A 17722-nucleotide genomic window follows, 5' to 3' on the forward strand; every position below is an offset into this window, starting at 1 on the left:
CTAAACAATCCTCATACTTGATGACACAGGCCTCTTTATTTATGGGTCTGACTGTGGATCAAGAAGAAGCTATATGGCTGGGTGGTAATGGGGCACACCTTTAATTCCAGTATTTGGGAGGCAGAGGCAGGCAGATCTCCATGGGTTCAAGGCCATCCTGGTCTACAAAGCGACTTCCAGGAGAGCTAGAGCTACATAGAGAGACTCTTTATGGAAAAGCTAAAAACTAAATAATAAAAAAAGAAAAAAACAAAGACAAAAAAAAAAAAACCAAACCACAAAGCAAACATACAAAAAAGAAGGTATATGTCAGGGGCTGTGGTGTGTACTAAACATAAACACACATTTCTGTTATTAATTCTTTAAACAACACAGTTCAATGACTATTTGCACAGACTGACAAGGTATATGGTATTATAAGTAATCTACAGGTAACTTAAAATGATGTGCAAAGGTGGTGCACAAATACTTCATGTAAGACACTTGCATATCTAGACTTTGGTTTTAGCAGAGGGTTCTGGAACCAGTCCCTCGTGGATCTCACCAAGCCAATTCACTGTTCCAAAGGACAGAATATGCCAGATCCTGAACACAAGTCAGTCAGGTGATGTTGCAAACTCTTGTCCCTGTCATGGTGCCTCACACACACACACACACACACACACACACCACACCAACTACCTCCTCCTGTTTAATAGAGAAAACAAACACCACCAATCGTGAAGTCCAAGCCTTTTCTTTTTTTAATCTTCTCCATCTCCCGACTTCTCCTGTTTCTAGCCAGGCTCAGCTTCCTCTTACAGCTTTAGAAAACAAGGTGACCTTCCTTTTCCCTCTCAAGCCCTTGAATTTTGTTCCCTCTGTATGTTTAATCAGTTCTCTCTTTTATACCTCTATCTTCCATTTCTACGGTCACCTGTCCTTTGTCTTAGTTGATACCAGCGCTCAAAGTCAGGAGCCTCAGCTTTGTCTCTCAGCAGTCTAACCTTTCCTGAATCCTCTTAGAGCTGCTTCCTGACCATCTTCCTACCCTGTCCTCATCCCTGTCCCACTGCCCAGGTCCTTGTCAAGCCTTTGTATCTTTTGCTTTTGTTTGTTTAGTTTGATTTTGTTTTTTTTGAGACAGGGTTTCTCTCCGTAGTCCTGACTGTCCTAGAACTCACAGAGGTCCACCTGCCTCGGCCTCCTGAGTGCTGTGATTAAAGGCATGCACCACCACCGACCAGCATGGCTTTTGTATCTTTAATCAAGATTTTTATAATTACCTTGCAATTTACTTAAGGCTTCCTAGCTCTGTCTGCGTTAGTCTATCCTTTCTCTTTTTTTTCTTTTTATTCTTTTTTTTATTGCTTTATGAATAATACCATTCAAAATTTCCACCTCCTCCCCTCCTCCCATTTCCCTCCCACTATCCCCCTCCCTCTCCCCTTCCCCTCCAGTCCTAAGAGAAGGCAGGGTTCCCTGCCCTGTGGGAAGTCCTAGACCCTCATCCCTCCATCCAGGCCTAGGAAGGTGTGCATCCAAACAGACTAGGATCCCAAAAGCCAGTACATGCAGTAGAATCAAATCTCAGTGCCTTTATCATTGGCTTCTCAGTCAGCCCCCATTGTCAGTCACATTCAGAGAGTCTGGTTTGATCACATGCTCATTCAGTCCCAGTCCAGCTGGTCTATCCTTTCTCTTATTCCACAGCAATTTTCTCCTGTGAGCCTGTGAGCTGCGTATCCCCAAAGATCACACATAGTATAAATGTGATGATATTAAGACATGAGACTTTTAGAAAGTCCCCATCAGAAGGCTGCACCCTCGTGGATTGGGGCACTTACAGAGGGCTTGAGGGAAAGAGGAAGTAGACTCTGCATTGTTTTGCTCTTCCATTCCTTCAGCTGTGTGAGAACACACGTATGAGGACCAACCTGGAAGCAAAGATGTGGACCCTTGGGCTGGAGAGATGGCTCAGCGGTTAAAAGCATTGCCTGCTCTTCCAAAGGTCCTGAGTTCAATTCCCAGCAACCACATGGTGGTTCACAACCATCTGTAATGAGATCTGGTGCCTTCTTCTGGCATACACACAAACAGAATATTGTATACATAATAAATAAGTAAATATTAAAAAAAAAAAAAAAGATGTGGACCCTTACTCGATACTGGACCTACCTACACTTTGGTCATCTACTTCCCAGTCTCAAGAACTACTGTAGCCAGGTGCACACTTTTAGTCCCAGCACTTGGGAGGCAGAGACAGGCGGATCTCTGTGAGTTTGCGGCCAGCCTGGTCTACAAGAGCTAGTCCCAGGACTCAAAGCTACAGAGAAACCCTGTCTCGAAAAACAAACAAACAAACAAAAAAAGAAAAGAAAAAAAAAAGGACTAATGTAATTTATGTAAATTCCTTTTAAAAGACCCAAACTATGACACTTCGTATGGATCAATACAAGGCCCTTCTTCCCAAAATCTGGATCTCCAAAACATCACCATTAGGCCTTACCTGATGCAAAAGCAGAGTCTTTATTTCAAGTTAATTCGGGTCCCTCCGTCAGTCAGAAGCTGCTCCGTCTGTCTGTCTGAATCAGCGGTGGCAGCAACAGCAGCAGCAGGAACAACACAGAAGAGACCCTGAGCAGAGAAAAGAAGGGAGTTTATACAGAGGAAGAAGCTTAGGGAAGGCCAAGCCTCTGGGCTTGTGATTGGCTGCTCCCGGGTAGGGGAGGGGAATTCTGGACTTCCAGGCTTGGGATTGGCTGCCCCCTATGATGTCAGGGGATTTCCAGGCCTGAGGAGAATTCCCAGCTACCAGTAACTGCCTGAGGGGAATGCTAAACCTGTAGGGGCTCCGTGACTGGTCAATTTTCCCTCCTCCGGGATTGGCTGGTTTTGTGTAGGGGCAGCGAAGGCTCTGATTCTGGGGTCAAACTCTTGTTTCTTTCTTTGGTTCATTTTACCTTTTTGACTCTAATATTTGGACCAGGGTGAGTATCTTTGATATGCCCTGAATCTAGGAGCTTAGTGCGTTCTTCTGGTCCAGGTTTCAGGGTCCGGAGACTCTTCTCCGACTCTAGGTTTGGGGACAAAGTGTCTCTTTCCCTGGCTCGGGTCCCGTTTTCAGGGTGTGTTTCTTTCCCTGGCTCTGAACCTAGGGCCAGGCTGCTGGGGGTTGTGCTAGGGCTATGAACTCACTGAATCTATGGGAGGCCTGGGCCTCTCACCTACCACGGACAGAAGGCAAGCCCAGTGACTGTGCGTACATTAAATGTGAGGGGCACGGTCTGCTCTTGAAACCTCACTGCTGTTGTTGTCCTTTTCTCATCTTATCACCCTTCATGTCCAGCACTAATAAAATTTCCAGGAAAAAGCTTCCCAAGGAGAAAGAGCTGTGCTGTGATGATCTGAAAACATCTTCCCTCCCATACCGTGACATCGTTGGGGAGAAAGACTACTACAGTTATTTGTACCTCAAGTATATCTGTTTACTCGCATTTTAAATTTTACTACTTAGAAAACTTGTCACGATATGAATTTATCTTATCCTATGCTACCATTGCTGCATATAGTGAATTTATATTATTACAAGCCCTATAAGGCTATCATTTTTATTTTGTTTTATTTTATTTTATTGTTTTTGGTTTTTCAAGACAGCGATCCTCTGTGTAACAGCCCTAGGCTGTCCTGGAACTCACTCTGTAGACCAAGCTGGCCCCGAACGCACAGAGATCCACATGCCTCTGCCTCCCAAGTGCTGGGATTAAAGGTGTGCGCCACCACGCACAACTAAGGCTATAATTTTGGATTTAAATACTTAATATGTGTTAATTTGTTTGTTTTTCGAGGCAGGGTTTCCCTGTGTAGCCCTGGCAGTCTTGGAACTTGTTCTGTAGACCAGGCTGGCCTTAAACTCAGATTATTTTACCTCTGCCTTCCCAGTGCTGGGATTAAAGACATATGCCTTGTGCCAGGCCTCCTAGTATGTATTTTAAATAAAATATTTTAAAAATCGTTTGAATTTATCCACATATTTATCACTGCCAAGGCCCTACACTCTTTCCAAAAGACCCCGAGGGCTCATGCCTGTAATCCCAGCCCTCTTAAGATTATAATGAGAGACTACCATAAATTCTAGGCCAGGCTGAGCTATACGGTAAATTCCTAGCCAGCCTGGGCTAGACAGTGAAATCCCACCATGGGGAAAAAAAAAAAATAAAACAAACAAGGGGCAGGGTGGGGGAGAGAAAGAAACAAAAGCCAAATGAAGCAAGAACTCTCCCCCATTATACATCAGAACTCACTTTTTTCACCCTTAGAAATGTCTTATATGGGTCAGCGGGTAGCAGATTCTCATATACCTTCATCCCTGACGAGTATTTCCAGTAGACACGGAAATCTGGCTCACAGGAAGTTTCTCTTTCAGCCCTGTAAGATGCCATTGTTGCTTCTGATGGGAAATCTGTGCTGCTCAGATTCTGTTCCTGTGGTTACCGCATGACTACCCCTCTGACAGCTTTAAAAGTCTCCCTTTATCTTTGCATTGCCAGAGCTGGGCTGTGATGTGCCTACTTATTATTTTCTTTGTATTAATCCTGCTTAAGTTGCACTGAGGTTTTTACATCTGTCAACGTACGTCTCACTATACTGTTCCTCCCTTATCTTCAAGGGATGTGTTCCAAGACTCCCAGGAGATGCCTGAGACCACAGATAACAGCAAGTCAGACGTGTAATACAGATATATTATGTTACATATATATATATATATCAATGATAAAGATTAATTCATAAGTTCAGCAAAATAAGAGATTAACAGCAATAACCAAAGGCTAGGGATGGAGCTGAGAGACAGAGTGCTTACTTAACAGTAACTAATAATAAAATAGACTATTAATGGGCTGCAGCTGTAGCTTAGTGATGGAGAGCTTGCCTAGCTAAGTATGGGCTTGGTTCTCACTCTCTCTTTCCCTCTCCCGCTACTCTCAGAGTATCTTGTGGAGAGTCAGGTGTGGTGCTACACACTTGTCACCCAGGTATGTGGAAGGCCACGGCAGGAGGATCGTGAGTGTGAGGCCAGCTTAGGGTACACAGCAAGACTCCGTGTGAAAACAAATACAGAGGTATGGCAAGGTGGCTCAGTGGGTAAGGGTACTCTGGCTGCCAAATCTGATGGCGTGAGTTCTATCAGACCCACATGGCAGAAGGAGGGAAGTGACTCCTGCAAGGTGTCCTCTGACTGCCAAAGAAACACCACAGTATGCATGTCCCCCAACAAATCAATAAAAATAAGTGTGATAGAAAGATATAAATGGAACCTTATTGTATGTACGATGTTAATATTTCTTACCTGCAGCTGACAGTAGGTAACAAGGCTAGGTGTATGGCTTCAAATGCACCTCCTGTTTCATGCCCTCTCTTTCTAATACTACATAGCATGTGTGGTGTGTGAGGTTTTCTAATGTCACTCACCAAGTCCCAAAGGCTTGCTTTCTTTAGTTTTTCTTGCAACAGTTTTTTTTCCCCTCTGTGTATCTCCAGAGAAGAGATAATTTCAACTGATCTATCATCAAGTTTATTGACTCTCTGTTAATCATCCCCGTCTGCGGTTAACTGCTGTGGATTATTCTCATTGCTAATAAGAAAATAGCAGGGCAAGAAGAGATTGGGCGAGACAGCCTGATGCAGAGAATGCTGGCAGGAAGAAGGGTGGAGTCGGGAGAGTAAGGAGCGATGCCAGTTAGTCGCCGAACAAGTAGGACAATATAGAAAAATGAAGTATCAAGTCATGAGTCACATGGCAAAGTATAGATAGAAATATGGGTTAATTTAAGTGTAAGAGTTAGCTAGTAGCAAGCCTGAGCTATTTGCCGAGCATTTGTAATTAATATAAGCCTCTGTGTGTTTATTTGTGACTAGGTGGTCAGAACAGAAAGCTTTCATTTACAGTTAACCCTTACAATGACTGCTTTGCTCCTCTCTCCTTCTCCCCCCACTCCTTTCCTTTCTTTCTTTCCTTCTTTCTGTCTGTATAGTGCTGGAGATTGAACCCAGAGCCTTGTGCCTGCTCTGAAATTACTCTATCACTGATCTACATCTCTAGGCCCTTCATGTAAGTCTTCAAATTCCAGAACGTCCATTTGAGTGTTTATTTCTCTGCTGAGGTTTCCTATCCACTCATTCTGAGTGGATTCTTTTTTTCCATTTATACATATAATAGCTGCTTTAGAAGTTCTAGCTCCAGTTTCCACCATATGGTCACCCTCTGTCCATGACTGTCTTTTCTGGTGGTAGGCTGTGATTCTCCCTTTCTCTACACACTGAGTTTAAAATCTATTCTGGGCATTATAAGTAATGCATTCACTATAGCCTAGTTCTTCCTCTCTAGCTCTCGCTCTTCTGGAATTTCTTCCTTAGATTTTTATCAGCTAAGGGTGCCCAGACTTTGTCCTCTTACTCTTAAGACAATAAGGACAGGTGTGGTCTATAATCCCAGCATGAGGATTTCTGTGAGTTCATGGTTAGCCTAAACAATAGAGTAAAACCCTATCTCAAAAAAGGAAGGAAGGGAGGGAGGGAGGGAGGGAGGGAGGGAGGGAGGAAGGAAGGAAGGAAGGAAGGAAGGAGAGAGGGAGGGAGGGGGAAGGAGGGAAGAAAGGAAGGAAGGGAAAGAAAGACAGACAAGATTATGTGCACGCACGCACACACACAGACACACATACATACATCCTGTTCACATTTTAGCCATTTTAAATTTCCTATCCACTCATCCTCAGTAGATTCTTTCTTTCCATTTATACATATACTGGATTGCTACTGTCCTCATTTGCTTTCTGTTGCTCTAATAAATGCTATGGCCAAAAGCAACTTGAAGACGAAGATGTTTATTGCTTATTACAAATTCCAGGTCACTATCACTGAGGAAAGTCAGAGCAGGAACTCAAGGCAGGAGCCTTGAGTGGGGAACTGAAGCTGAGACCATGGAGAAATATGGCTTCCCAGCCTGCTCCTCCTTCAGGCTATTTTCTTACAGAGCACAGGACCATCTGCCCAGTGGAAGCACTGTCCGTAGGGAGCAGAGCCCTCCTATGTCAGCCATTAAACAAGAAAGTACCCCCATGGACTTCCTCACCGGACAATCGGATGGAGGCATTCTTTCCAAGTGAGGTTCCTTTTTCCCTGATGACCCCAGTTTGCATCAAATTGACAAAGAATTAATCATCACAGGAATTTACCAAAGCTGCTGTAAGTGAGAAGTTCTCTTTTTAGTTTTTTTTAAATTTGTGATATTAGGGATCAAATCCAGAGTCTCACATGCTACACCAAGCTACACTCTGAATCCCTAAATTTTTAAATATTTAATTAACAAATAAAGATCATATATACAACATGATAGCAATGACTACACCAATCAAATGAATTAACACACCTGTTACCACCTTAGCTATCAGAACTTACTGGATTTACAAGTGAAGGTGTGCGCCTTAGTCAACGCCCTCTTTTCTCTCTACTGATGTGATTCCCTTCTTCAAAAGATCAACCACCTTCTACTGCCTGCTCCGCTGTCCTTCAGAGGCCCAAGTGGCTGTCTTTGTTTCTCTGTTTCATCTAGAGTTTTGTTTTATAGAACTATATAGGTTATTTTGCTTTGTTTGAGGCTGACTTCAATCCTCCTGCCTTAGCCTCCTCAGTGCTGAGATTACAAACATGTAGGACATAGAGAGTTTATGTTTACATCTTATCCAGAGTACAGTTTATTTTGTTCTTATATCCAGATGAATACACCAGGAGCTTACTCAGCTATCCTAGATAGAGGGTCAGCCACTATTTCCACTATTTTCTGTGCCTGTGGGTGAATCATGCTTTCTATCCCCCTTAAGGGTGGGATGGCAACATATGAGATGTGAGAGGAAATTCTGCTTGCAGTGTTCCAGACATTGCAACCTGGGACCTGAATGGGCTGACACCTCAACCGATCTTTGTTTTCAATGTATTCTGAACAATTAACAAATCTTTTATTTTTTATTGAAGCTACTAACATTAGGGAGTCATACGTTATTAGAGCTTCTTCATCTGATCTATCCAGGCCTCATTTTGTATCAGTTTCTGGGGCTTCTGGGACAATGCAGCTTTAGTGGATTAAAAATAAAAAATATATCTAAAAATCTGTCTGCAGGACTTTTATTCCTTCAGAGGTTCACGAGTAAAACTTAACTTTCAGAGTTCTTGGAGAGGCCTGTGTTCCTGTCCTTTCTCTTCAGACCTAGGTATGGCACCCTCACTCCAGTCTCCTCTCTCCCTCTCCTTTCATAAAAGCTCGTGAGCCTGTCACACCTGCTCCGTTAATCCAAGATAAACGTCCCATCTCAAGGTCCTCAACTGAGCCACATCTGAAAACTTCCTTTTGCTATGTAAGGTCACGTATTCAAAAGGCCGAGGATTTGATTGTGGACATTTTGGGGAGACTGATATTCACCCTACCAAATAAAATGCCACAGTCTCTAACACAATAATTCAGAGAGAGGAGGGGCTCGATAAGTGAGCATCAATTAAATAAAATCTTGCTATTAGCATTAGCCCCACACGGGAGCTCATTAAAATGTAGCGCTCTGGCCCACCCCAAACCTACTGAACCAAAATCTTCATTTTAACAAGCTCCCCAGGTGAGCCTCTTACTCGGGAAAGATGAGGTGTGCTGGGGTGAGTCATTTAATCTAATAACGATGGCTAACACGGATTGAGCCCTCTCAACAGGCGCTTCCTGTGCTTTTCCTCACATAGTCATGACCCACCTCTAACCTCAACTGCACGGAACATTTCTGCGGAGTGCAAATTTCAGGCAGATTCCTGAATACTCTCTGTCCCAGAGCCTTCTTCAAAGTTGAAACACCCAGAAATGGAAGGCTTGCTTGATCTTCCTGGAAGAGACTTTCGTCAGTGAAAATGTAGTCTGATGGATAAATCCCTCTGCTTCCCATTCTTGGAATGGGTAATTGCAAGAGGCTCTCCTATAGAAGAGACCTCAACTGTGCTCCCAAACCCTGGTTCTTCTTCCCTGGGATCGTCTGCAGAGAAGCTACCCATCTCCAGGTTCGTTTCTATGGCAAACACCAATGTGGTACTTGTTCAGCATCATGCCCTCTGCTGAATTCCATGTCATTTATAGTATGTGGTACCTGCAGCAATTCTGTGGAAAGGTACTATTTTTTACCTCTTTTTAGAGGTAATGTATAGCAGCTCATGCCTGTAAACCCAGTCTCTCTGAGACAGAAAAATGTCAAGAATACAAGGCCATCCTGGTCTACACAGTGAGGTTGTCTAAACAAACAAACAAACAAAAACATACACAAACAAAACCAGTGTGGTGGTCTGCCAGGAATCCCAGCATTTAGGTATAGCCAGTTCTAGGCTAGCCTGGGTTGCATGAGGCCTAACCTCAAAAACCAAGCAACTCCCCACACACACACACAAATCCATGAAATTCTAAAAGAACATAATTTTCCCAACTTCAAGGAAATAATGAGTGATAGGACCCGACTATAAGGACCAACTGACTCGACCTTGGAGCCTGTTCACTCAGTGCATTGCATCTCTCCAGAAAGAACACACAGTAGCTTCCAGTGCATAGAATTTCTCATATTAAGACTGGAAAGGCCGGATACGGTGGTGCACACTTTTAGTTCCAGCACTTGGGAGGCTAAGACAAGCAGATCTCCGAGTTAGAGGCTAGCCTGCTCTACAAAGTGAGTTTCGGGACAGCCAGGGCTACACAGAGAAACCCTATCTCGAAAAACAAAAGCAAAAATGACTGAAAAGAAGCAGGGCCTGGTGCAAACACCTTAAGCCAGTACTAGGTGGGCTAAAGTAGGAGGACTGCCACAAGTCTAAGGTCGCCATAGCTATATAAGGAGACCCTGTCTCAGAAAGGAGGCCAGCAAGATGGCTCAGTGGATAAAGACACTTGCCTGCTGATCTTAGCATCCCTGGTACCCACAGAAAGGTGGAAGGAGAGAAACAACTCCACAAAGTGGCCCTCTGACCTACAAATGTGCCCATCGTGTATACACACAACAACAATAAACAAAACTTTAAAACCACAGGCAAAAAGAATTACATAGTTAAAACTGAAAAGGAACAGGGCCTGGGAGGTGAGCCTGTGACCTTAGCTACTCAGAAGGCTGAAGGCAGGAGGCGTGAGAATTCAAGGTCTGTACAGGCTACATAGCAAAGTCGAAGCCAGCCTGCTCGACTTGGTAAGAGCTATCTCATAATAAGAAGAGGGAAGCTGTGGGGATGGGACAAAAGGTCAAAGAGAAAAGTACTCCTGGTCCATCCTTGCTTCCTAATATCCCAAATGCCATACACCCCATTGTCAACATAGGAAAGAAATCCACTTATAAATCCAAAAGTATAATCTAATGAGTCCTGGGGTCCTACCCACTTTTCTCCCCTCTCCTTCTCTCTCTCTCTCTCTCTCTCTCTCTCTCTCTCTCTCTCTCTCACCCTTTCTTTCCTTCCTTCCTTCCTTCCTTCCTTCCTTCCTTCCTTCCTTCCTTCCTTCCTTCCTTCCTTCCTTCCTTTCTTAGACACAGTCTTGGGCAGTAACCCAAGTTGGTCTTGAATTGGCAATCCTCCTGCCTCTGCCTCCCATTTACGGGGGCAACAGGCATGAGTCAGTGTGTCCTACTTTGCAGTACTTCTCAAAGGGGTCAGCAAAACCGTCTTAAGCATTACAGTCAATGTGTCTTCTTCCTTGTTATGCAGCTCCCAGTCAATGGAAGGAAGGCTTGCAACATTGCTACTCATTTAACTTTTTTATACATTTTCCAAAACCTTTTAGAAAGGGCTGTTGAATCTCTAAATGCAAAACTATCTTCATCAAGTATCCCCTGGCCATGATGGTAGGTTGGTGGAAGTAACAAGTTAGCCCAATCAGGCCAAAGGAAAGACTTGCATAAGCCCCAATATAATCATTGTCCATGATTGGAATTTTCCACAATGTGGGGAACTGGCCCAGAAGGAAAATGATACTGTAATGGCAGGGTGGAAAGAGAGGGAGGGAGAGGGACCAGGTGAAGCTGATGCTAGAGTAGTAGAGCAGGAAGATGAAGGGGCATCTTGCTGTGATCATGCTATGTCTGTGGGCCCTCTGGGCCGGGAGCTTTTCCCACTACACGACGACGCCTTTGCACAAATCTGCTCAGCATCATGAGGTAGCAAACCCTCCAGGCAAGACAAACGCGCAGCTGCGTCCTCACTGTTTCTTCAGCATCTGTGTCTGGAGTAGGAGAAATGGCCCACGTGACACTCCCTACCCCCCCCCCCACACACATACAGATGACATCTGGAAACGCCATTGTGTGCTTCAGCAGCTGACTGCAGCCGCAGCAGGAAGAACTGGTTTGCAGTTCTCTGCCTTACTCAGAGGCAGGGGCAGGATGAGGGAGTACTCAAAAGCACAAGCTCTGGAGGCAGGGTCTTGAGGGCAAAGCCCAGCTTTGCACCTCTGTGACCTTGGCATTGTACCTTAATTTCCTCACCAATAGACGCGGAGTGTCCAAATCACAGAATGAATATTTTATCGGTGTCTGGGAAATATAAGAGTTCAGATGCTACAGGGCTTTCTCCTCTGTGTTTGGCTTTGGCAACGTTCGCTGGGAATGTATTTCTCTTCAGGCATTGTTGTAGGGACGAAGAATATATCAATGAACAAAATAGCTTGTATTCCAACAAGAGAGAGACCCAGAATTAACAATTAATATGAAATGAGAAAACAAAGCCAAGGAGGGAAAAAAAAAGATAGTGAATGTTTTCTTTGGAAAGGAAAATATAAAACAGAGCCAGGGGCGATAGGAAGCGGCAGGGTTTGCAAAGTTGACCAATGTGGTTTTCTCTCAGAGGGGCCATTGGAGCAGAGGCCTGGAGAGTGAAGGAAAGCTGGGTATGGTTCACCTGTCTATAATCACAGCATTTGAGAGGTGTGGAGGCAGGGAAATCATGAGGTCATAGAGAGAATGTGAGGTCAACCTGAGACCCTGTCTCAAACAAACAAATAATAAACGCATGAGCAAATGAATGAATAAATATCAAAAAGAACGAGGAGGAGTTGTGGGGGGCACTTGGGAGAGGGAAGCCATGTAGGATTTTAGAATGGGGCTCCAGGATAATGGGATGCACCCCTGTGAAGGTTTCTAAGGAAGAAAAGCCATTGGTTGGCTCCCATGGAAGGAAGGTGAGCAGAGTGGCCGGAGTGGAGTAAGGAAAAACAACAAAGAAGAGGGTCTCAGAAAGTCCAAGAAGCTAAGCCAGGCCCTACACTGGCGGGGCTTGTTCCCACTGGACAGACTACTGCAGGTGCCCTGTGGGACACGCAGGGCTTTACAAAGGGCTGTCTTGTCACCTGTTGTGTTTGAAGGAGCCTGTAGGAGTTGTATGCAAAGAGAGACTGTGACCAAGTGGAGGCAAGGAGACCTTCTGGGAGCCCAGGACAGCGACTGTAAGGAGAGGTGAAGGTGGTACAGTAGAGGCGATGGGAAGGGTCAAGATGTGGAGACATCAGGGATTTGAAGAACAGAAGTTTATGTCAGGCACAAAGGAGGAATAGCCAGGCATGAAGGTGCACACAGGTAACCCCAGCTCTCCAGAAGCTGAGACAGGAAAATGGCTCTGAGTTCTACACCAACCAGAGCTACACAGGGAGACTCTCTAAATGGACATCTGTCACATCAGCTTTTGACACAAGCCACAATAATACAGGGAACCACCGCACAGAAGGTATGACATCTTAGGGCATATGAGGTCACCCATGGAGTGGGAAAGATGAGCCAAAGTCCTGGATTCACTCGGCTGTAAGAGGTTAGAAGGCTGGAGAAATGACTGAGCAGAGAAAAGCATTTACCACACAAGCCTGACAAACCAAGTTTGATCCCTGGAAGTCACAAAGTGGAAGAGGGAACTTTTATCTCCACAGATACCGTGACACTCATACAATAATATTTATCCATCCATCCATCCGTTTATCTATCTATCTATCTATCTATCTATCTATCTATCTATCTATCTATCTATCCATCCATCTATTTATGAGACAGGATCTGGCTGGCCTGTAACTTGTTATGTAGATCAGGTTGGACTCAAACTCAGAGATTCACTTGTTTCTGCCTTCCGAGTGCTAGGATTAAAGGCATGTCTGACTTTTTTTGGTTTTGTTTTCTGTTGTTTGTTTATTTGTTTCTATTTTGTTTTATGTGTGTGGGTGTTTTCCTGCACATATGTCCATGTATTAGATTGCACCTGATGCCCCCAGAGGTCAGAAGAGGATGTCAGATCTCCTGGAACTGGATTTACAGTTGTGAACTGCCATGTGAGGCTGGGAATCAAGGGCCCCCGGGAAGAGCAACAAGTGCTCTTAACAGCATAGCCACCTCTGTCTCTAATCTCTCATAAATAAACTTCTTAAAAAGAGAGACAAGTGGAGAGCATTGGAGGAGACAGCTGAGAAACTGGCCTTTCTTTGAGCTGGCTTCTAGAAGTCTGTTCTCCTTGTGATTCTTCACTGCCTCCTCCTTGTCTTCTGTGCTATGAGGCAGTCAGTGGAGAGAAATAACTCCCGGAGATTTTTCAGGATGAAAGTCATCTGTGACCTTGACGAGAGGAGTTCTGGTCTAGCGATAGGGGTGAAAGTGTGACTGGTGTTAAACGGAGAGAGAATAGGAGGAGCTTGCGGGATTGCTACCGATCCAGGGGATGTGCAGCCAGGCAAAAACAGTAAGCAAAGATTACAGAAGACCATGGAGTCCTTGAAAAACACTCATACACATGTATTATGCCCGTGAATAGAGACAGGAGAATATGTAACAGGCCCCCAGACCTTCGCACACTGATGCCATGTTAAAAGCACCAACATACAATTCTGAACTAAGAACCCAGCACAAAGACCCCTACACCTGCCAAAAAGCAAGAACAAAGACCTAATCCATCGTAGTCCAGTTCTGGGAAAGCCTTAAGAGTACTAACCCTGCTTTTTTACTTCTATGGCTCTGCTTATTGCTAACCATTCTTACTAATTGAAGTAAGTCAACCAGGATATATTTTTTGTGCATAAAAAGTCAAGAATGGTAAGCAAGTAGCTACACAGTTTGGGTAAGTTCCCTATGTAGCCCACTGGTAGGTGAATAAGGACTTTCTATTGGCTTTAAGAGTCTGTGTGTTTAAGTAAACACATTTTTGTACTAATGTGAATGATTCTGATGATGAGCAGGAAGTGGGGCTAAGTTCCAAAGCTATTAGTGGATGGCTTTGTTATAAGTGTTTGCCTCTAAACCTTACCTGGGAAAGTCATCAGACACACACACACACACACACACACACACACACAGAGAGAGAGAGAGAGAGGGAGAGAGAGAGAAAGAGAGAGAATCTCTCATGAATCCACACTTGTCTATACACAATATACATGTACACAACAATAATAAAAACGGTAAAAGGTTTTTTTTATATTTTTCATTACTATAACAAAAGAAGTTAGACTTCTTTACAAAGAAAGGTATAGTTTGGCTCAGGGTTCTAGAGATATGGGCCTAGGATGGTAAAGCCAGCCTTGAAGGCATAGAGCATTAGCTGGCAAGAGACAAGGATGCTAGAACCTGCCTCTTGACTGCTTATAAAGCTAGCAGGATTCACTCGTGGGAATGTCAACAATGACTGCCCTCAGAGCCAAGCGACTGCCCATTTGGGGAGTTCAGCTACACCCCTCTGCCAAAAGGACTATCCCAGTGTGCTCTATGGACTGCTTACACCCTGACACAGAGAAGTAGGGCAAACTGGGAGACCCTCACATAAGAATTTTCCATTACAACCATCTCTTGTATGCAACTCTGCCTTAATCACATGCAAGGGGAGTGAATGAGTATATAGGCCAGAGAAAACTTAGGGAGGAAAGCTCAATCTATAAGGCTGCAGGGAAGTGCTTGTCACTGGTGGGTAAAGGCTTCCCTGGGGTGGCCTATTGGAGGGGGAGGAGAGTCCACAACCCTGTGGGTATCCACTCACCTGTGTTCTGTAAGGAAAGCCAATATAATCATTGGTTACCCAGAGTGAACTTAGGCCTTTATTTTTTGCTGGGACATTGCTTATATTTCCCCCTGGTAGGGGGTGGGATGAGCAACAGGTGACTCCATAGTAGTTAGAGTTTTTCTTTCTTTTGTACACAGAAGTTTCCGTCACGCCTGGTTCTGTAGCTGTTCAATCCCAAAGAAACACAGAGGTCTATATTAATTATAAACTGTTTGATCTATTAACTCAATTATTAGCTCAGGCTCATTATTTACTAACTCTTACAACTTAAATTAGTCTGTAATTCTTGTCTATGTTTAGCCATGTGGCTTGGTACCTTTTATCAGTGAGGCATTCTCATCTTACTTCCTCTGTGCCTGGCTGGTGACAGCATCTCTCCCTTTCCTCTTCCCAGAATTCCCCTAGTCTGGTTGCCCTGCCTATACTGCCTGGTTACTGACCAATCAGCATTAAACCAATATGAGAGACAAATCTTCACAGTGTATAAGAGCACTATCCCACAGCATTCTTTATGTGTGCAAATGTGTGTATACATATTCATGTGTATATATGTGTTGGGGGCACAGATGTGTACATGCATATGGAGTCCTGAGGTGGGTGTCAGAAATTATGACCTAGTCAGGTTGCCCACCAAGCATTTCCATGGCTTCTGGGAATTCAAACTATTGCCTTCTTACTCGTGCAGTAAACATAGACTGAACAGGGACTTGCAGATTAAAAGAGACTCTCATCTGCCACCAATTGAGCCATCCCGGCCCATTCTTTTCCCCTCTCACAATAGGGATTAAATTTCAACCACATGAAGCCATTCAAATAATATCCTACCTGTAGCAAGAGACAACTGGGAGACATCCTGGTGCTGTGGGTGAGGTATGGATGGGTATCCCAGGAACAGAAGTGTGGGCAGCACCTGAACAGAAGGATCGAGAGCATGAAGGGTGCAGTAGGCGGAAGGTGAAGCCTTTTGTCCAATTGCCTTCATTTCCTCCGTGAAGTAAACAGCAGGGCTTTTGGCTCAGAGTGTGGAACAAGGAGGGTGTCTGAGGATAGAAGGTGCAATTTAGTTATTTCAGAGTGTGGGAAAGGAAAGTCCCCGGGGATATGCGGAAGGACAGTGCTGAGAGCCCACTAGAGACTTAGGATCATAAATTTAGAGTGGCGACAGCGTAGCCTTGTTATTTTAGTTCAGAATGGCAAGTTGGAGAGGAACTGTCCTTTGCCAAGAGGTCCCAGGAACCAGGTGAGGGGCGCGTGTATACAAACCATGGTGTCTGCCATAGCTGGGTAGGAAGGGTGTAAGGACAGGATAGAACAGTGAAAAGGGAGATTAGGGGGCCAAACTGAGTCAAAGAATTGCTCAAATATGGTTATTGGAGCCCATAAACTAGAAGAGAAAGAAGTGTTGGACAGGAAGTAAGGTGCAGGACAAGAGTTCAGAAATGGCTTTGGTATCTGGTGTTCCAAAGGTCTAGGATCCCCACACAACAATGGGGAGGTTCAGGGACTAGGGTCCCGGATGGGCCACTTACCTACCTGATCACTAAATTCCTTAGCAGTGTTAACATTGGTGGGGTGGGTGTGGAGAGTTGTGAGTCAAGCACGTGGGACTCTTGGAGCGTGAAGGAGAATCAGTCAGCAGGAAGGCTCAAGGCGGGGTGAGCGTAGCCTGGGGGCTAAGTCTAAAGCTGCAGGCTCAGGGGAGAGAGGCCGACTAACTTAGGGACCGACGCCCTGCTGCTGGCTACCCGTTCTCAGTTCCACTCTGGAGGCTCAGTAAACCTCATCCTCTCTTTGCGGCGAGGAGGCCATCCAGGGTAAAGGATTTATTCAGGGTCCTGGAGTCAAAGGAATCAGGCAAAAGCTAGACCTTTTATTTCCGTTTTTCTGCTTCCCAAATACCAACCCAGTGTTTTGGATATTTAAAAGAACACATAAAATGCCCTTGTTTGCTGCTGCCTTTACACAACCAGTGCCGCTCAAGGACAAGGCTGTGGTAACCATGGCAGTGAGCAGAGGGTGGTGAAGAGGTGGTTTTTAAAATGGGGTGAACCTCAGGCAGGCAGCACACAGAGCTGGAACCTCTTGTCCTCTTTGGGGCCCTTTGTTCATTCAGCTTAACTGTAAGGAAAAGCTGAATTCCTCCCTGCAGGGAAGCAAGCTCGAAAGGGAAGGGTTTGCCTCTTTCGAGGTGTAACCTGGGAATAGATTTTGGGGGGCCAGTAGGGAAAGTAGGGTCAGCTGGCATAAACAGGACAGTTTGTGGTGGCGAAGAAGCCAGCTCTCTGGCCTCCTGGGTGTAGAGTTCTTAGGATCTGTCAGCTGTCACACCGCCTCTTCCCAGACAGGTGGCCGCTCATGGGGGTGGCCCAGAAGCCCAGCCAAAAAGGCTGCCAGGCCCTGCCTTCGCAGGGAGGTATGGGGGCGTGCAGAGCAGAGGAGGGAAGAGGAGGAGACAGGAGCCAAGGAGAGAGCTGCTGGTTTAGGAGCCTCAAGTGCCGTCCTTTCGAAGACGCGCCCCAAGCTGTCGCAGGGCAGGACAGGGCAAACTAGGGCCACATGGGCACAGGGAAGTCCCATGACTGCAGTGTTTCGCGGCAGGTTTCCCAGCTGCTCCAGGCAGGAGGGAAGCAGGGCCGGTGATGGGCGAGGGGAGGGAGGGAGGGAGGGAGGG

The 17722-nt window shown here is 45.2% G+C and overlaps 1 long non-coding RNA gene across 3 annotated transcripts in view; it reads right to left on the reverse strand.

The window, feature by feature from the left end:
* Window positions 1-14675: 14675 nt before the first annotated feature.
* LOC126510908 (uncharacterized) overlaps window positions 14676-17722 on the reverse strand; it is a 5083-nt gene continuing 2036 nt past the window's right edge. Inside the window, exons 1-3 of one of the 3 annotated variants that reach the window (XR_007594549.1) lie at window positions 16585-17684; window positions 15877-16091; window positions 14676-15215 (exon numbers count right to left, since the gene is read on the reverse strand). This is a non-coding gene — a long non-coding RNA (uncharacterized lncRNA). Of the gene's footprint in view, window positions 15216-15876; window positions 16092-16314; window positions 16500-16584; window positions 17685-17722 lie in introns of those variants that run through there. The other 2 variants (XR_007594550.1, XR_007594553.1) reach the window with 2 other exon arrangements.

This window comes from Alexandromys fortis, unplaced genomic scaffold (assembly GCF_014885135.2).
Source record: "Alexandromys fortis isolate MF-2015 unplaced genomic scaffold, M_Fortis_MF-2015_v1.1 scaffold_10, whole genome shotgun sequence".
Taxonomy (NCBI): domain Eukaryota; kingdom Metazoa; phylum Chordata; class Mammalia; order Rodentia; family Cricetidae; genus Alexandromys; species Alexandromys fortis.